The sequence below is a fragment of the Fukomys damarensis genome, unplaced genomic scaffold (genome assembly GCF_012274545.1).
Source record: "Fukomys damarensis isolate Sample0158 unplaced genomic scaffold, DMR_v1.0_HiC HiC_scaffold_17, whole genome shotgun sequence".
In the NCBI taxonomy this organism is placed as follows: Eukaryota; Metazoa; Chordata; class Mammalia; order Rodentia; family Bathyergidae; genus Fukomys; species Fukomys damarensis.
This window is the reverse complement of record NW_022900929.1, coordinates 40,288,020-40,309,178: the sequence shown is the minus strand read 5'-3', so window position 1 is coordinate 40,309,178 and position 21,159 is coordinate 40,288,020. Positions and strand designations below refer to the sequence as shown.

Here is a 21,159-nt window from a genome sequence, read left to right as displayed (position 1 = left end):
GTTCCCCGCGCTGCCAGTTCGCAGCACGGCACTGCTGTCCGCTCGGCTACCTGCGGAACGCCGGGGCGCTGAGGGTATAATGCTGGGGCGCCTCGGCACTGGGGCCAAGGACATCCCGAGCCCGAAAAGAACGCTGTTTAGGCACTGACTAACCACCTAAGTGAGGGCACTGAAGCTACGGGAAAGGCAAGGTCCGCATCGCGTCGCCCCAGCCCGGGACGCCGGATTGCTCACACAGGCTGAGAGTAGAAATGCTGTAAGAAGGGTAGGTTTGCTCGTTACACCCGCCCAAGAAACTAACGCACACCCACTACTAGACTTCCCCGGCCTCTAAACCTGTAGAGTACAGATGTGAAATTGAGTCTCCAAGCAGTTGAGCTGTGATAATAAAGTATTAGGCCTATGATCTAGGCCTTCTGCTTTTTGCCCTTTTGAGAATTTGGTAAGCTTATTAAGTTTCATAACCTAACAGCAGTTGCCCTGCAGGAAGAAAAATGTAGCTTCTGGAAAAAAGAATTCACCAAGTATCAAGTGCTTTGCAAGTACCAGGGGAACATCCATGAATAAGGCAGAATACTCCCTTCATGGAGTTTATATGAGGGTAGGAGAGACAGACAATACAGTATGCAGCTCAAAACTATATAGTTGCGTTAAAAAGTGCTATATAAAAAGAAAACTTGAGGGTAATTGAAGGTAGAGAAACAAACTGAAGAATTGGAATATTGAGTTGAGCTGGCTTTAAAGAGGGAAGAGTTAAGGATATATATATGTAACTACTGGTGTGTTTCAGGCATTTAAAAAAATAGATCTAAGGCTCTGAGTTTAGAGCCTTAGATTTGTGGAAGACCAAGGCAAGGCAGTGGAATTGAGCTGAGTGAGCAAGCCTAGAGTAGTGGAACCAAAGGTTTGAGTGATAGACGGTCTTGAAGGTCATTGCTTGGAACTTGGAACAAAAGTAAAAACATAAAAGGATTACACTGTTAGCCTTTGATTAAAATTTCTTTAGATAACTTCCGTCATTTGAAAACCTTTTACCAGAATTCTGTCAATTAATAAATTGTGCTGGTACATGCATTGTCTCTTCTTAAAATCTTTATTTCCTCGTACTGCCTTCTTCTCTAAAGCGCCATAAAGCCTTTGTATTTGAATGTACTGTCATAGCCATTCTACAAATATGTCCAGTTTATTGTAGTTCATTGAAATTACCATATATTAGAATGGTTTTGACCCAGCCATTGGTTATCCTTAGATTTATAAAATTTATGAGAGGTATATTTAAGAGAGTAGAGTAACCCAAACCGGAGCAATTGTTGACTCCCCCAAAAATTTCTATTAGAAACTAAAGATTAGACTATAATTTGCCTTTCCTATTGAAGATCTTAAATCATTCTAAATTACTTATGAGGATATCACTTTCTTTTGAAATTTGAAAATAATAGTAGAGCAGTTAACTGTCTTCTGCAAGTCTATCCCAACAAAGATTAAATGTCTAAGAGATTGGAGAAGATTCTTATGAAGGAAGTAAGAAAGAAGGAGCAGAAGGCAGGGAAACTCATGTTGAAGCCGATGCAGGTCGAAGCCAATAGAAACAGGAAAGGATGAGTAGAAAAAGTCCTAGTTTGCAGTGTAATTCTGAGTCTTGACCAGAACAGTGAGTAACTAAAGTTAGAAGAATTCCACATTGGGTCAGAATGACTCAATTCTAGGGCCTCTGCTATGCCAAGTCACTGTTTTAGAGCAATTTTAAAGGCTCTTCCCCTCAACTACAGCAGAAGTGAATAATAGTAAGTGGACCTTACTCATTCTAAGTCCCCATCCCCAGGGTAAAGTTTCTATAGTGATCAATTTATTCATTATAAATGTATTTTGGGCTAGTCTTCAATTTCATATTATTTCACATGGATAAAGGTGATAGATTAATAACTACCATAAATTGTCATTTTCTAAGCTGAGTTTGATTCTCTTGTTGCTGATGGTATCACTTGGGCTAGTGTTGTGAATGATCTAATCAGATATCTTTCCTGGTATTATGAAGATGAGCTTTCCCCAGAGTTATTAGAGACTCAAATCCTAAAGGCCAGCTCTTTCTGGAAGACACCTGTGAGAAGCAATTATTCCTTAAGGGTTTTAAATACAAGCAACAAAGATACCTATAATAAGTGATATTGAAGTCTCAACCTAGGAATTAAACCCTTCTTCCTTGTTTGTGGGAGTGCAGGCTGGTGCAACCACTATGGAAATCAATACGGAGGTGCCTTAAACTACTAGGATTAGAAGTCCCATTTGACCCAGCTATTCATCTGGGTATCTTCCCAAAAGAATTAAAAGAATCATACCACAGGGATATATGCTAACCTATGTTTATATCAGCACAGTTTGTAATAACTAAAACTTGGAAAGAGCCCAATTGCCCATCAACTGGAGACCGGATAAAGAAGATGTGTTTTTTTTTTTTGTTTTTTGTTTGTTTGTTTTTTTTAATATAAAATGGAGTACTACTCAGCCATAAAGAATGAGAAACTAGAATCATTTATAGCTAAATGGATGCACTTTGAGGCTATACTCTTAGGTGAAATTAATAATTCACACGTGTAAATGCCCAGTAGTTTTTCTGGTGTGAAAAACAAAGTGTAAATAAGGATCAAAACATATAATTGATATTGTGTAATAGGAAGAAAAGGTCTAAAAGAGTAGAGGAAGTGGGAGGGGTAGGGGAAAAGTAAAAGGGGAGAAGAAAAAATATGTGAAAACGAAAAACATGGAAATAGTGTTTGTAAATAGAGAAAGGTGGAGTGGCTGAAGGGAGGGCTGGGTTATGGGGAAAATAAGAACCAAGATAAGACATGTAAAGGTACAAGATCCCAGTGATGAATGTAACTGTATTGTATACCTAAAATGTACCAGTAAACTTAAGAAAGATAAAAAAGAATAAAAAACAAACAGTACAAAGATCCCACTGCAGCATGTGTGCCATAGTTTATCACCACTGGCCTATACCATAACTTGAGGCCATGCCCAACAGCTTGGCCATTATTATTTCTGATCTACTGATTGAACTGTGACTTCATTACAATTTTACAGTACTCTAAAAATTACAGTAAAGTACAGTGCTTATAGAGTCTTGCTTCACCTAAACAGTATGTTATACAACATTTAGATCCCATGGGTACAACTCTCTCCTTTATCTGCTTTTCTGTGAAGCGAGTTTGCTTGTGGATGCCCTGCTGTGGGGAGGAGTGGATTTCATGCCTAAAGAGGAAGTATACTTGTGGTGTCACCTGAGGATGAGCAGCCAAGAGAAGCCAGGTTATGATCCTTTAGCTGTGCTTAGTTAAAGGTTGGGAGCAGTGTGATATGCATTCCATAGTAGATCCAGCTCATCACTGTCAGTCACCTGAGCTTTCCGTAATAAGTTCTTTTGAAGGGAGATCAGAGTGGTTTACCTCTATGGCTCCATACAGAGACAGAACGATTCTCCCCAAATAATATAATCAAAAGCAGGTACCTTTATACTATTGTTTCATAATGTACCTAACTGAGATAAATGTAGTGAAGAGTCTAAGAAAATTACTTGAAGGAATAAATCTGTGAAAGTCTATCTGTACACAACTATATTTTTAAGGAAATACTTTAATTTACCTCCAAACATACTAATGTTGATCATACTAACATACAGAATTTTCATAAAATATTTTTCAAAAGTCATAAATTACCATGCAAAAGTTATTTTAAAGTAGTAATATCCATTTGCTTGCCACAGTCTGGCCAAATTTTACAAATACTTGGTTTAACAAGACCCCATATACTTGTTTTTTCACAGGGACAGTGTCAAGGTAACTTCAACCCAGTAGATATCTTTTTATTAGTAGATGCCATGTCAGTACCATCTAAAGCAATTTTATTTGTATTACATTGACATGTGTTGCCCAGATCACTTTTCCAAGTCTCAAACTGTTATATACAAATGACTATTGATTAGCTTGCAGGTGAACAGGAAAACAGCCTCAAAAAGCTCAATCCTTTTCCATTTTACTGAAGGAAACCTCCATAGGCAAACTCTGTTGCTTGTGGTAAAAATTTACAAGCTGTCACTGAATTGCTTCTTTCGCAAATATGTACATCTCAACTGATTGATTAAAAATTTAGGTGGTCAAATCGCATAGGCTACAGGTAGTTTTTCCTCAGAAACCTTGGAAGATGTGAATGCCATACAGGAAGTCATGTCACACAGGGAGCTAACAGAAGGTTGGGTAGTGAGGATTGAGGGGAGGAGAATCAAATAATTATTTGGAGAGTAAATTTAAAGACATGCAGATATAAATTTTGTGTGTATAATTACAGATTATAAGCCAGTCATTTAAACATCACAGAAAACTTATAAAGTAGGATTCATTATTATCCCTATTTACAAATGAAATGATACAGAGAAAAGTTAAATGACCTGGTAAAAAATACACTTTTTAAGTCTCAGAATCAAGATTCAAGTCCAAACAATCCAATACTTAAAAACTATACTTTAATTTTACATTAAATGGATAACTTGTTATTTTAGCTAAACTATTCTGTCTCACAGCTAAGTTTGGAAAGGCATTTCCATCATTGACCTGAATTTCCACCTTTCTGTGCTTCCAAGCTGAACCACTGTTTTTTTTCCTGACAGATAAAATTGTTTTACTATATAAATTCCTATATAAGGTAGTTGTTAAATATTTTGGTACAGAGAATCACTTTGTCTCTTTCAGGAATCTTTTCTTTTATTCCTTAACCACTTACTGGTCCAATTATTTAAATACAGGATGACTACAAATTGCATTTTTGTTAATTTTTATAAGATAATATAGCACAAAATATCAAAATGACAATTTTATCAAGTTTATACAATACAAGAATAGACTGGTAGAAATGACACCTGACAGAGACCTGCATAGTCAGTCTGTAAACAAGTGGGCTGCCCAAGTGATTCACAGGGTGAACTGTTAGGAGTCCAAGTTAAAAAGCTGTAAGGGATAAGCAGATAATATAAAGAAGTAAAATGACCAGGTGGAAGATCATTTGGAATGACAAGGAGTGTGGCAAATTCACTCATCATGGCTCCAGTTGCCTTGCACAAATGTGGGCCCAATGTTATCAGAGATTCTGATTTTTCAAGAAGTGACAGAAACATTCATTTTTTTCTTAAGTCTCTATTTTCAAGGTTGGAAATTAATTTTAACACAGCAAACTCAACACACCGAATAAAACTTATCTGCCTATCTGCTGGCTTTATAATTTATCATAAAAGAATACTTTTAGTCCCTTACTGTTGGTGGCCTCATACTGTCATTGATCAACATTTAAAAGCTTATACATTTTCCTATAGAAATATTTTATGTTTACATATGTTCAAAGATACACAAGAAGACCGAGTATATATCTCACTGGTAGAGTGTTTGCCTAGCATATGCATGGTTCTAGGTTCAAATCCCAATATCACCTCTCCCCGCAAAAAAGAATGTCCATTGCAGCATTTTTTGCAAAATAGAAATCAGCAGAATGGAGATGTTGTGTTGCTCATTTATAGAATAGTCCTGGCATATACTAAATACTTACTGTATGATTACTGACAAAATCTATAACCTAAATTTTTATGAACAAATCTGTTGCATTATTGTACCTCTACACAATGAAATACTGAATGATATTTCAAGAAAAATGAAAAGTTCTCCCTGATATATTTTCAAGTGTAAAAAGTAAGATATTTTCATCCATATCAAGTAAATTTTAACATATATATATATATATATATATATATGATATGCACAACTATGAATAGAAATTAAAATTTTAGAAAGTTATATATTAAACTTATAATCTAGTTCTGAAGAGAAAAACTTTTATTTCTAAATTTTGGAAAACCATTATGTTTTGGGGTGTTACCTCTTCATAAGCTCTATGTGCATATTAAAATATTTCAAATATAATAAATGTTTAGTTTTTAGTCAATGCATCCCTTTTATGCACTATGAACTGTAACAAAGGCTAAAGATTATTCCAGTATTTTCTTAATATCACAAAGCTTCTTTTGGAGTCAAACAAACCTGGGTTTGAACTCTAGTTCTGGGATATGGAAAGCATATAAAATAAAATATACTCTAAAAGAAGGCAGAAAAAAAAGAAAAGAGGAAAAAATTTGTGACAGAAAAAATATCAAAATGGCAGATTTAAACCAAGCAATCTCAGTAATCACTTAAAATGTAAATTTCTGAACACTTAAAATGGAGGTTGAAATATTGGACAAGAAGATAAGACTCAACTTGTCCAGAAGAAACTCTTATTAAATATGAAAACATGACAGATTAAAAGTAAAAGGATAGCAAAAGGTGAATTCCCTGCAAGCATCACACGAAATCTGGAGTGGCAATGCACAGATAATGTAGATTTCAGAGTAAGTAATAACATCACTCTCTTTCCCTTCTTACAGCTTCAGTCCCTCAGGTCCCTTCCCATAAGGCAACACATTACCCATTTTTCTGTATCTTTTCAGAATGAGTTTATGAATATGTAAACATATATCACTTTTATTTTTCACTAAGGGGGCATGCTATATTTATTGTTCTGTACTTTGTTTTTCTAACTACATCTATGACATTATTCTGTATCATGCCATATAGATTTATCTTATTCTTTTTAGCTGCTTTATAATAAAGAAGAAAGTATTTGTCTAGGTCTTCCTCAAGGACTCCAGTGCCTCAAATTCTAGTTATCAAAATAGGAGAATCCTTCCACAATGTGATTTTTTTTAATGCTGCATACCTACATCTCTAGCACATTCAGTACTAAATCTTAGCATGCAAGATTCCTGCATTTGTCACCCAACTCACTATTTTACTAATTGTGTTTTGCAAGGGCATCACCCTCTACCATTCTAGTCTCAGGTCCTTCTTAGTTTTCCTTTGGCTTCTGGCCTTTCCCAACCATTGAACAGTCTTATATATCGTACCATTGTTAGAGTATCTTAATAAATTGGAGATGGATGATGAAAATATTTTTTAAAGTCTATTGTCACTTATTCAGTGTGTGGGAAATAAGACTAATGCTGCATTTAATTCCCATTGCCAGTTTTTTTTTTCTATAAAATTGCATCATAGATGAACTTTGGAGATTTTGAAATGATAAATTGATATCTCATATTCCCCATTATGAAAATTTCTCTTCAGATTCTTTTTTAATACTTGTTTTCATTGTTCTTCTGATTTAGAGAGATGTTTCAGGTCTGATGGAATATATATTATTGTATAATTATAAGTTGGTTTTATAAATAATCTTTTTTATTATAAATTCCAAGTACTTCAAATAAGGAGAAAAATAAAAGATAAATAGTAGAAAGTAGGGAGATAGATCTTTTGCAAATGGGAAGGGGACCAAGAGATGCAAAGGTGGGAGAGAGAAGGAAAGAGATGAAAACAGGATTAAATACTTGTACCAACTCCCTACAGGAATGTGATCATTATGTGCTACAAACATGTACTTAATGAAAAGAAAAATTGAGAGGAAAAAACAAGTTTTATTTCTTATATTTTAATAATATCTCTATGAAATAGGTTGAAGAAAATATATTTTCCTTTTTAATTTCCAAATGAAAGAACAGAAATTGATATAGCAGGTAATTAGTACTTGATTACACAGTATGTTGGTGGCAAAACTGGGACTAGAACCAGGGCTTTCTGACTTTCAAGCAACATTATAAATTTCAGAATCATAAAATTGTCTACTGTTTAGGATTTTTGTTTTGTTTTTTTGTTTGTTTTGCTTTTTGGTATCAGGGATCCAACTCGGAACCTTGTGCTTGTGAGGCAGGTGGCAGAACCACTGAGCTAAATCCCTGGCCCTACTCTTTGGTTTTTAAATGGTGATGAGGTGCATGTACTCACATACACTAAATTTCTATAGCCGTGATAATCCATTAAAAATAAAAAGTCTTCCTTGAGAATGTCATTGGAAAATAATAATTTGCACAAAATGTAGAGAATACACAATATTCAACTACAGATTTTATTTATAAAGAATTTCTCTGTAAAATGAGATTACCTATTTTATTTCTCAAATATTGTTCAAATACAAATGTTCTAGACTCTTTATCAATCACTTGAAACTGATTGACTACAGATTTGAAAATATCGAAGCTGCCCAAACATCGCACAGATCTGTCATTGTTTCATCACGGAACATATATAGGCTGCAGTCATTCACTCAGAGCAGAATTTCATGGTGCTTGTTAAATCTTATGAAAAGCCTTCTTTACACAGCTGCGTGATTCTGAGTAATTATTGTTGATTAATTCAGAAGTCCAAGAAGCTGAAATTCTAAGTGGCAATTCAATAGCAATGGGCATAGCTGAATAAATTTCTTTCTTTCTTTCTTTCTTTCTTTCTTTTTTTTTTTTTTTTGGTCTGGTTATCAAACTCAGGACCTTGTGCTTGCAGCACCACTGAGCTATATCCCCGGCCCTGATAAATTTCTTTGTTTAAAGGAAAATGCATTTTTCTCTGAAGTAAAGGAAGGTTCAAGAAAAACTAGAAAATCTAGCCTATGAAAAGACAAGTAAACTTTGGAATATTTCATTATCATTATAGTAATATGTGAGGCCTTGATTGCGCTAATTTTAATTATGGTCACTTTCTCTGAGCTTTTATTTCATCACGAAGATTAACTTATATTGATTTTGCCCTTTTTGTGTAATCAGATACATTAAATTTTTATTGTATTTAGCAATAGGTATTTTGGATTATTCATGTACATAATACTCATTTTATTTCTCATTTGTATATCCTAGTATGTGCCCATTCTCACAGAATAAGCTATATATTTTTTTTCAGCTTTAATTAAGTTTATTGGTACATTTTAGGGATACAGTACAGTTACATTCATTGTTGGGATCTTGTACCTCTACATGACAAGTCTTGATTCTCATTTTTTTCCCTTACCCCTGCCCTCCCTTCACCCCCTCCTCCCCTCCCCATCTACAAACACTTTACTTTCAACTTTTCATTATCTCACATTTTTTTCTTTTCTCCTTCCCATCCCACCTTCCCTACACCTTTAGCTCCTTTCTTCCCATTTCTAAATGTCAGTAATTTTATTAGGATTTTATGTATTATTGCAGTTTATTCACACCAGGGGAACTATTCGGTATTTACACATGTGTGACTTATAATCTATATTTAAGCAATATTTAGAAATGAGGAAAGAGAACATTTGCAATGTAGAATTTAATTTAAAATAGAAATACAATAGGGTTTTTAAGCAAGCAAATTTATTATGTAAACATTCATAGAATCAAAATAATAGCAAGTGCATAATGATAAAAAGTAGACAACAACTGATACACAACTGATATTGGATTATAGTTCTAGAAATTAAGGAACATTCTTCTATGTCCTAACAAGCACTGATTTTAACTTTTCAGTGTTTCACTTTTTTTTTGTACCTACGTATAGGCCTAATTTTAAGATAATTGTTAACTGAGTGGATATAATTTTTTATTGTTATTTGAAAAAATAAGCAGTTGTTGTAGACTAAAACTCATTTTTTTGGGGGGGTACAGGGATTGAACTCGGGTCTTTGTGCTTGCAGGGCAAGCTAAATCCCCAGCCCAACTAAAACTCTTTGTAAAAAATTACTGGGTATTAATTAAATTTTATATTTCAAATCTTGAGAGAAAATTATTAGGGAAAATCTTCTATTTTTCCTCCTTACAGAATCCCTTTCTGAGAGATAATCCTTCTGTTTAATTAAGATGATAATGCCTTCTGTTGGTCTGAAGATTTGCTATGGCCAAGGAAATGAGCAGAGGTGACAAAAGTCATTTCTGGGGAGAAACTTTAAGAACTAGTCCATGGTTCACTGGTTCTTTTTTTACATCTATTTGACTGGCAATCATCAGGCAATTGATTTAGCAGCATAGTGCCTGTATAACAGAGCACCTACTTATGCTTCGATGAGCTTTTAGCATGATAGAGAAGCAAACCTTTGTTGTAAACCACTGAGATTTTTAGAGTTTGTGGAGATAACTCATGAAAGAGAGAATCTTCAATTTGTATGGGTAGCAATGGAGAAAGTACGTAGGAATGGCTTTTAAAAAGGTTTTAGGTAAAGGTAAATTAACTGTAAAATTTAATTAGACAAAGTTTATTCTAACAGATACAAAACCAGGAAATTTTCTTCCTTTGCAGTCACTTTTCAAGAGTCCCAAATACTTCTAACTTGCAGACTCTTTTTTTTTTTTTGGTACCGGGGATCCAACTCAGGTCCTTGTGCTTGTGAGGCAGGTGGCAGAACCACTGAGCTAAATCCCTGGCCCCACACTGTTTTTTGATATAGACACAGAGAGACTCTATTTGCCAAAACATAAATACTCATGTACTTGCCTTTCTGGCTACATGATTTTTAAACATCTCATATCACATACTTTCCTGGATTTTTGCTTGTTTGTTTGTTTGTTTGTTTGTTTGTTTAAGACAGAGTCTGGCTACATAGTCTGGTCTGACCTTGAATTTAACTATGTATTGAAGGCTGGACTTGAACTTGGGTATAGTTCTGCTTCAGCCACCTAGTGTTGGGAGTGTTGGGATTATAAGCACACACTACCATGCCCAGCCCTTCTTGGATATTGCAGATTAGGTAAAGTACCTTTCATACTTTCAAGCCATAGCATGTTAAGTGTCTGTATACCCTACCCCATTGTCAATTTCATGAAAGCAAAGAAAGTCCTCTTCTATTATGCTAGAGAAGCTAGTTTTAGGAGGCTGGGATTTGAAAGATACAGAATAAAGAAACATTTTAAAGTTGTGGACAACATTAAAGAATCAGTAGGAATGTTGAGAATCTCAGGAACTAAGACAACCAGGAAGATGAAAAGGGAAGAGAAAAAAATGGTTTCATTAGACCTTTTTAGAGGATGGAAAAATAGAATCAGGGTCATTCAGTAGAAGCAATAGTAACAGAAGAGAACAACCACTACCACAATAACACCAAGAAGGGGAAATCCTAGGGAAGGAAAACAGGATACTTGCCCTGGTATCTTCTGCCATGCCTCCCACTGGCTGAGTCCCACACAAAGTCAGATGTTAAGGAAATTGACAGAGGTCATCTGCTTGGGGCGTAAAGTAAGGGCAGAGGATGTAGAATGGGTCTAGGAAAGGCAAGCATTGTAACTGAACACCTATCCTTATTTTTATATTTCCAGTTCTTTTGTGGTTTCCTGTTCTATGGGAAGTGCTAAAAGATATTTAGTGGGTGAAAAGATGAATGGGTATAGACATTAAAAAATGAAGTGTCTGGAAGCCAAGACTAGGCTGCACATCTTTTCTTAGGAAATTATTTTACTGCAAGAAGTTATCTTGTCATGTAAGGTTGTGAGATTTTAGCTCTTTATATTAACTCAGAAAACATATTTTGAATTTCTGTGAAAAGTAGTAAGTAAAACAATTTGAAAAAAATGTGGGAGAGACAGTATTTATATGTAAAACATGAGGTGATTCATTTGGACAAGTTTGTCATGCCAATTAGAAAATGAATCAAACTGCAATTTGTGGCATGCAGTTATGATACAAATTATCATTGGTGGAGTGTAGGATGGTGTGTCAGCTGGAGCAAGGCATTAACACATGAGTACAACGATTGTGAAGTATGCTGACCATTTCTGTTTTAAAGCTTATTTAAAGAAAATAACAACACTAAGCTCAGTACTTGAAATTTTAAACCAAAGCATGAAGAGAATATAAAAAAGTTTCTGTAGAAATTTTAAGCAAGGCTAATTACCCTATGGACCATGGTTAGGATTCATGTTTTTTTATGCTAAGGTGGGAGAACTTGTTGGGAAGAGATTGCCATGTTAGGATTTGGAATAGAGACCTTTAAGTGGCAGAGAAGAGGTGAACAACTTAGAACCCCCAAATCTCTAGAACTTACCTTCAGAATGGAAGTTTCCTTTCTCCTTTCTCTGCTAGTGACTATGAAAAGTTCTGGTGGAAGGTTGATGTTACAGCTTTAAAAGAAAGAGCATGAATGGACTGAAATGACTCTAGGCTGATGAAATTTAGGGTCACATCTCCCATTAGGCAAGATTTCTTCATTTGATTGAAGGGGAAAAAATGAATGCTAAGGTAATCAAGGTAAAATATTTACCTCCTTGTTCCCCCACTCCTTCCTGTACTAGTTATCTCTTGCTGTATAATAAGGTACCCCCAAAATCCAACAGTTTAAAACCATCATTGATTATATCATGATTTCTGTGGATTAGGACTCAGACTTGGCTTAGTTGGATCCTTTGCTTAGGTTCTGTCATGGGGCTGAAATCTCATCCAAGGACATGTTTGGTAGAGAATCCACTTCCATTGGGGTGTTGGATGAGGGACTTAATTCCTTGCTAGGCCAGAGACTTCTCTCATGTCCATGCTCATAGCATGCCAGCTGGTTTCTATGAGAGTAAGCAAATAAGAGAACGAGAGAATGTCCAAGAAGTAGGGCACGATAAAAGCTTATCTCAGAAGTGATAATCTAACACTTTGCTCTTTATTCCTTAGTAGTATATTACATCCAGCTTATCTTCAAGGAGCGAATATTATAGAAGAAAATGAATATTGAGGATAGAGATCCATTGTGGGCTACCTTAGATTCTGGCTTTCTTATCCTCAATTCATTCTCTCTTGTCTTCTGCCCTACTATGGATCTAAGCTGGATTGCCCCTGACCTGAGTGGGCCTCCAATGGGAACCTCCAGCAAGAGAATGGGAAAGGAAATAGTCTCAATATTTCTTCCCCTCGAGCTCTGTCTGTAGCTCTGCTTCCACAGATCTAGCCCTCACTGAGAACTGTTATGGCCATTTCCCTCACTCCTCCTGTAGAACTGTGGCTTTCCACAGTTGCCAGTCCTTGGATGCCTGGGATTGAATCCAGGACATTCATGCTGTGCTACATCTCTACCCCTTTTAATTTTTTTTTTTTAGACTGGGTCTCACTAAATTACCTAGTTTGGCCTTGAACTGTAATCCTCATGCTTTACCCTCAGAGAGTACTAAGATAACAGGCATGACCACCACATGCAGCTCTTTCCTGATTGTTCAACTCTACCTTTTCATTAAATTCTCTTTTGTTTCCTCAGTAAGATCTCTAATAATGCACATTTCCTAAAGGAAGAGATTCTATATTGTACTTTTAGTTCTAGAATTTTGCATAGTTGGCACTTATTGCAGGATGGATGATGAGTAGGTGGGTAGATGGGTGAAATTAATTCATATTAGCTCAGTAATGTGAAAGAAGAAAGAAAGTATTGAAAATTCTTCAGTAACATGGAGACATTACATCTCTGATGTTTTGTCTAAGACCATAAAGAAGAAAGTTTTAAATGATCTCTAAAGAACAGTAGTACTTCTCAAAAAGTAATTTTTTCTTCTAATATAGAAGGAAAAAACAAATTTATTTAAATCAAGACACTAAATTTATAACAGTGTAAAAGGAGTTTTTCAGAGGATTACCAAATCTTTGGAGATATAAATGCATAACAAATTGGCTTAATATTAAATAATTATAGCCAGGGAGTATGACTATTTTTATATCATTCCTAAAAATTAAGATGATTCCATCCATCTGTGTAGTATTTGCCAATGATTTTTTTTCAATTTTAATGATTAAGGGAAACTAAATTGATGTTTGAAAACATTTAAAAATTTTAGGCATAAAATACTTCATAACAAATCATACCCTGATTTTTCAAAGTAATGTATGGTAAGTTAAAAAAAAGAAACTCTGAAGAAAAGACAGCTAAAAGTGTTGACTAAATTAGATTTTTTTTTCTTCAAGATGCAATATTATGGAAAAGTGGCATTTCCACAATTTACTTTTTCAGGGCAAAGTACTATTATTTTCTGAGCTATTAGCTTTGGTACTTTTGCCGCCATAATGAAAAATATCTTCAGTGTGCAGGAGTACAATTTCCCTGTCAGTGTGATGTAAATCTTAATGACCATCTGTTTTTGTTCTGCAAAGTGTTTTATAGCAACATGGAAATAATTATCAAAAATTGACTGGCTCAATCTTGTCTCAACCTGCAATAACTCCAGGATGCATGTACTTGAACAATAAATTTATAGTTTTTACTCTTCCCGAAGCTCATATGGTTACTTGCAATGGGTTTGTGAATTTGGGAACATTGTAAGGGTAAAGATTATGAGGAAGAACAAAATGTTTGGGCAAAATCCAGTCCATTCTGGAGCATTTTATCATGGGGGAATTCATTTATAAATATTGCTCAGCTAATTTATGTATTAAAAATCTCTAGAAATACCTTTTCTCATCTTAATTGGCAGTTTTATTGGCATAACATTAGCAACAGCTATCATCAATAACATTGATTGACCTGAAAGAAACCTAATATGTTATGCTATAGGACATAAAAATATTTCAAAGAGTTTGCACCTTTTTCCTGACATTTTCCATCAGTAAAATAAAAAAAAAGAACTAATAAGGTGATACAAGCTAATGATTTCCCAAAATAAACTCTAATACCAATACCCCTCTCTTCCATGTTAAGTATAAATGCACAGGCCCAAGTATACCCATATATCAGCATATTCAAGGATATTCTCAGTGTTGCAATCTTAAACTACTTTATAAACCCCAAAGTAGGCTATCTAGGAAATGCTCGGCTAATAGCCAGAATCTTTTCTTAAAAACATTTTTCATCAACATTCCAAGTAGGTAATAAAAGATGTGATTGAATATGGAGCAGGCAAAAGTAAAAAAACCTTCCACAAATCCATTTATTTCTCAGAAATCAAAACATTCTATTGGGAAATCTGTTACTCACTCACCTGCCAAGTTCTAAGTTTAGAAATCTTTGTTTTCACTGTAACAGTTGATGCTACTGAAAACTGCTAAGTCACTTGAAGAACCTGCTCCCTGTTCTATTTCAGATGTTTTTCTTCAGTAACTTTTTAATATAAAAGCTTCTCACCCTAAACTTGCAGAAATAGTAATGGATTCTTTGTATCATCTATGTGTTTATATATCTGTAATTCTCCAGCTGTCATAAAATAAGGGCCTCTACAGTGCCTGATTGCACAAACATCTTCTTTTAATATTGTTCAATTTTTTTGGTACTGGGGATTGAACTCGGGTCCTTGTGCTTGCAAGGCAGGCATCCGAACTGCTGAGCTAAATCCCTGTTCCAGTATTGTTCAATTTTAATATTAAATCAACCCTTTTCTCCAGGTATCACTTGAATGTGACTGCACCAATAACTGTGTCAAATTAGTCACTATTTTGATAAGATGTTGTTTCTTGGTTATCTTCTGTATGCATGCATACCATATACCATGGTATATTTATGTTTTGTATCTTCACTTTGCATTTTTAGTGAGAAGAGGCTGAAAAGCCAGAATCTGCTGAACACTATCTTCCTCGTACCTAGTACAAGTATGGTATATGAAGCTCTCTCTAGTAGGGCCATTTTAGTTAATAAAGTTGAAGGGACCAAGGAAAATATATAATCTGATAATGTTGTAAGGAAAATAATTCAGTAACAGTAAATCGTGCATACCAAAAGTTTATCTGGGAAGGATATGAAACCATAATCTTTTCCAATAGGTTTGGGGCCAGATTTCACTTTTCATTGTGACTTCAAATTATACAATGTGTCAGTTATTTAAGGTGTGTTCTTCAGAACATCAGAATTTTTTAAAAGTATCTTTTATTTCCCCACATGCTATCATGTAACTGAGATTTAGAAAAACTTCCAAAGATTAAAGAATACATATAAAAGATTAGAAACAGCAGAGCTGTTTTTGTTCCCTCTCTCCAGTGTGGGGAAAAAGCAAAACATTGTTGACCTATAAGGATAAGGAAAACAGATTTCCACCTGTCAGCCTATAAGGAACCACTGAAAACAAGGAATGAAAAGTTTTAGAACTTGTTAGAGGATTCCATATAGAAACAAGCAATTATTGGGTAAGAACAAACTGAGCATTTGTCAAGGTCTGCCAAAAATCTGCTGTCTCATGCTTCTTTGGTACAGAACTTGCTTTCTATTCCTTTGTAACTCTACTGTGAACTTTGTGACCTATGGAGGAAATAAAGGAACTCAAGAATTAAATAGGACTATTCTTATTGGAAGAAGAATGAGAGACTAGAGGATTTATTATTTATAAACTATGCCAAGAAGGAATGCCAACCTAGGGGATTAAACTTTATCTGAAAATAACTTTGATTCTAATAATATATAACTGCTGTAAGTCTATGAAATATGTATTGTACTGAAATAATTACATGAATAATATAAAATTACATTTGTGAGGCTTATTTATGTACGTATAATCTAAATAATTGTTTTTAAAATACAGTATTTTTATCTTGAGTAAGTTTAGATTACTCTTGCTTTGTGTGCCTCAGTTTCCCCATCCACAAAATGGGAATAACAAGGAAATTAAACCATAATTTTTAATTACCATTAATATGTACAATTTATGCAAAACATTTAGGTCTGTGCTTGACACAGAGTAAACATTCAATAAATGCTATTACCATGTTCCTGATAATATAGAAACTTATAAAATATGGCTCACTGTTTCAATTTTCCAGTATACCTTAAAATGGAAAGTTTCTGTGTGAATGGCTGGAATAGGCTAACTAAAGTCCCCAGAATACATTCAGGTACGGAGAACCTTATTCCTGGAATCTGTGAATATTAGTTTACATGGCAAAAGGAACTTTTTAAAAAAAAGATAATTTTTTTCTGAATTATCCAGGTGAGCCATACATGTAATCACGAGTGTCATTTGAAGAGATAAACAGAGGCTGATCTGATTACAAAACAGAATAGAAGACAGTATATGACTGAAACGAGATGCTCAATTGCTTGTCTGAAGATAGAGGAAGAGCCTAAAAGCCAAAAAACAACAACAACAAAAACAACAACAACAAAAAGCAACCAAAACCAAACCAAACAAACAAAAATGAAGAGCAGAGCTCTCAAAACTGGAAAAGAAAGAAAATGACAGATTCTCTTCTGGGCTCGCCCAGTGGGTCACAGTCCTGCCAGAACCTTGATTTTGCCATATGAAATTGATTTCGGACGTCTCTCTCCCAGAACTGTAGGAGAGTAAGTCTGTGTTATTTTAAGCCACTATTTGTGGTAATTTATTATACTCATCATAAGAAAATAATACAAAGTCTTCTATTCTCTTTAATTAGTTAATTATTTAAATAGGCATGGAAAGGTGTGATTATCCAGTTATTTAGTCAAATATAGATCTGTTTGCTTGAGTTTTATAAATTAATAGTTCTTTCTCCTCTTTCTCTACAACCAATTTAACTTTTTAGATAGAGCTGTGATCATTTAGTGGGAGGGTTTTAACTCTCTCCCTTTGCTCAATTTCCCATGTAAGCACTCACTCTTTAATTTGATTATCAGGGTATATGATACTACTTTTTAAGTGGCTGTTTTAAATACAGACACAAAGACTGAAACATTTTACAAAATGTAGATTGATCAAACAGAAAAATGCTTGTTATTGTGAAAATAGAATATTGGCTTTGGAGTCATTAAATCCAAATGTGGGAGTATATCTTCAATATGTATCCATTTTCCTATGAATGAATCTATTTTCTCATTCTTTATGGCTGAGTAATATTCCATTTTATAGAAAAAACCACATCTTCTTTATCCAGTTTCCAACGGATGGGCATATACTCCTAAGTGAAGTAAATAAGTCACACGTGTAAATACCGAATAGTTTCCCTGGTGTGAATAATCTGCAACAATGCATAAGATTCTAATAAGATTACTGACATTTAGAAATGGGAAGAAAGGAGCTAAAGGTGTAGGGAAGGTGGGATGGGTAGGGGAAGAGTAAAAAGGGAAAAGAAAAAAATGTGAGAGAATGAAAAGATGAAAATAAAGTGTTTGTAGATGGGGAGGGGAAGAGGGGGTGAAGGGAGGGCAGAGGTAAGGGGAAAAAATGAGAATCAAGACTTGTCATGTAGGGGTACAAGATCCCAACAATGAATGTAACTGTACTGTATCCCTAAAATGTACCAATAAACTCAATTAAAGCTAAAAAAAAAAATCCAAATTTGAACAGTGGCTCTCTGTTGAGTCTTGAAACCTTTATCACCTTTGGGTTATACTTTCCTCCTGTGTAAACACTGGTAGGAGTTCATAGAAAGAGACTTATGGGACAAAAACTGTTTCATATATTTATAATCAGATTAAAATACTCCAGGCCTACTTTCTCTCTAGTCGTAGAAATTCTCGTTATCTAATGTTTCTCTGAATTTATGACTCCACTCACTACAACCTCTACCCTAGACTTCAAAATTGCTAGCCACACAAAAAGCTTTGGCGTCTACTGATCCCAGTGGCCTCGGGGCTACCTCTGTGGTCTCCTTCACTTCTGAAGGAGGGTACAGTCTGATCTTCATGTCTTCTGTGTAGATCAACACTGAGTCTCCAGAAATACAATAAGAATGGAATCTTAAGTTGAATGGGCAGGCAGAGGGTAAAAGATATCCTTATGTCAGTGTTGTGCTATATCCCTGGCATGTTTGATAATGGATAGACATCGCAGTGCCACAGAAAGTTTTACTTCAGTTCTTTGATTCTCTCACACATGTATTTTCCCTTGGGCATAATCCTCAGTACTAAATTTGATAAATCCTAAGGGATGATAGCAAGAATTTAGATAAGTTCATATTTAATAAATCCATCAAATATTAGTTGGTAGCTGCCAGCTCTGTTTAAGAGAGCTTTGTAATCTTTTATGGATACTATTAATAAAAATAATAGTGATCTTCTGGGAACTATGCCAGTACCACCAATCAAAACACAGCATTTAGCCCTAATCAGATATTTAATCTCAAATTCTTCTCACAGGATTAAACAAATTTATAGATGTTTTCCTTAGAACATTACCAAATAGCAAATTCTTCATAATATATACCATCTCTATAAACTTGAAGATACGGGCTTGTAAAGTCTTTTAGGAACATTTGCTTACCAAGAAAAACTGGTTTACTTGGTCTTCTGACCAAATTTCCAAATCTTTTGACTCTTTTCACAGAGTTAAACTGTGTATTAGTTGTATCATTTACTTGATACTAGCTCATTGCTAAGTTAAACCTATTAATTGAATACATAGCATTAATTTTTTTCTATCGGGACAAATCTTGATCACCTACTGATTGGTCAAATAAAAATGGTATTGTATTCTAAGACTTAAGTGGTTCTTGACTTTTGGAATGATAAGCTTCCCTGAATTACAGTGGATATATGCAAAGCCTGCAAAACATGGCCTGTAGCATGTCAGGAGGCTTTTGTAGTCTACAGTTAAGAAGTTGAGAATTTCTCAGATACAAAGAACTTAAAATATTAGTACAATTTTCAGAATTATGTATCAGAATTTAAAGATTTAGGTTGGATATTTGTTCTGCCGTGGGTACAAGCTGCTCACATTCAGGTAGATTGTATGTTTTTTACCTGTTGGGGTACTAAGATAGACCAAAATAAAATGTGATTTGTTATATATACATAAATATAGATATAACGAATGTTATATATATATATATACATACATAAATATAGATATAACAAATGTCATATATAAATAGATAGATAGATAGATAGATATAGATATATATGGAGAGAGAGAATCTACTATTATATTGTATAATGTTGCTTGGGTTGTCCTGAAATACCACATACTGAGAGACTTAAACAACATAAATTAATTTTTGTGTTGTTCTGTAAGCTGGAAATTCAAACTCAAGGTGAGGTTGATTTGCTCTAAGATCTCTCTTGCTCTGGCCTGTAGATGGCTACCCTCTCCCTGCATCTTCCAGTTATTATCCCTCTGTGCTGTGCAGCCTTTGTGTTTGTGTGTGAAAATTCTATCTCTCTTTTTTAAAGATATTAATCAAATTATATTAGAATCACCCACATGACCTCATTTAAGCTTAATGACTTATTAGAAAATCCTATTTCCAAATACAGTTGCGTTCAGGCATATTAGGGGTTAGATCTTCAAAATATGAGTTTTGGAAGAAATAATTTAGACACTAGTATCTAAAATAATTTCTTTTTCTTTCTTTTTTCTTTTTTGAGACAGGGTCTGCTATGTAGTTCAGGCTGGCCTTGAAGTCACTATTTTACACAGGCTGGCCTCAAACTCATGGCAATCATCCTGCCTCAACTTTCCAAGTGCTAGGATTACAAGCACATGCCGTCCTACCATCATGCCCAGCTGGAATTATTGCTTTTTAAATTTTTATTTTAAAAGCATATCTCATGTCCAAATTTGTATAATGGAATTATCCCATAGGTTCATAACTCTATATAAGAATTATACCTCATTTTCATAAGTTAAACTGATGTCCATAAAATTGACATTGGTTAATTTGTTTCTCAAGCAAACAACCATACATAAAGGCTTTGTAAACTAAAAATTCAAATAACTGGAGTTCAAGGATCTTTCCCTAATTTTAAAAGTCATCATGAGACAAGTTATATATTTAGTAGCTGATTATGTAAATATGTATGATATTTAATAAATTATATTTGTTTTTTAAGCAGAAGAGCTGGTATGTAGATTTAGGAAGGTATGGACAATACAAATGATATTTTAATCCTTACAGCTAATTATTTTTCTATATTGCATGTATATAAATAATATATTTGCACACTTGTCAGCTGAGAATAGAAATCACAAAGGAAAAAAATTGGTGTGTTTATATTACAGTAGAATAAAAGATCAAACATTAGACATACATTTAGAAATAGCACATTTATTGTTAACTTTCACTCAAATAAAACATATTGGTATATATGCAGAAATGACAAAAAGTGAATACAAAGGGAAAAATAACATAGCTGAAGCACGGACACAAATCCACAGCAAATAAAATTAATATTGGATATTAAGATGGTTAATATTTAGGTAATAAATCTTGGAATATCAAGGTTATCAGAAGGTCAACTTACGTATTTGTGAAAAAGATAGCAAAAAAGATCACTGATTTCTTTTCTTTCCTTACCAAAAATCTTTCTACAAAAAAAATCAGTATTTTGTAAGAATTCAACTTTTTTTTCAATTTCCAATTTGTAACCAGTTTTGAGCAATATTAAAGGTAT

General features: G+C 34.3%; 1 long non-coding RNA gene across 1 annotated transcript; it reads left to right on the top strand.

The window, feature by feature from the left end:
• Positions 1-25: 25 nt before the first annotated feature.
• LOC104862582 lies at positions 26-16,851 on the top strand. Its single transcript, XR_780370.3, has 2 exons — positions 26-265; positions 16,781-16,851. It is a non-coding gene; the product is annotated as an uncharacterized LOC104862582 (long non-coding RNA).
• Positions 16,852-21,159: the final 4,308 nt, after the last annotated feature.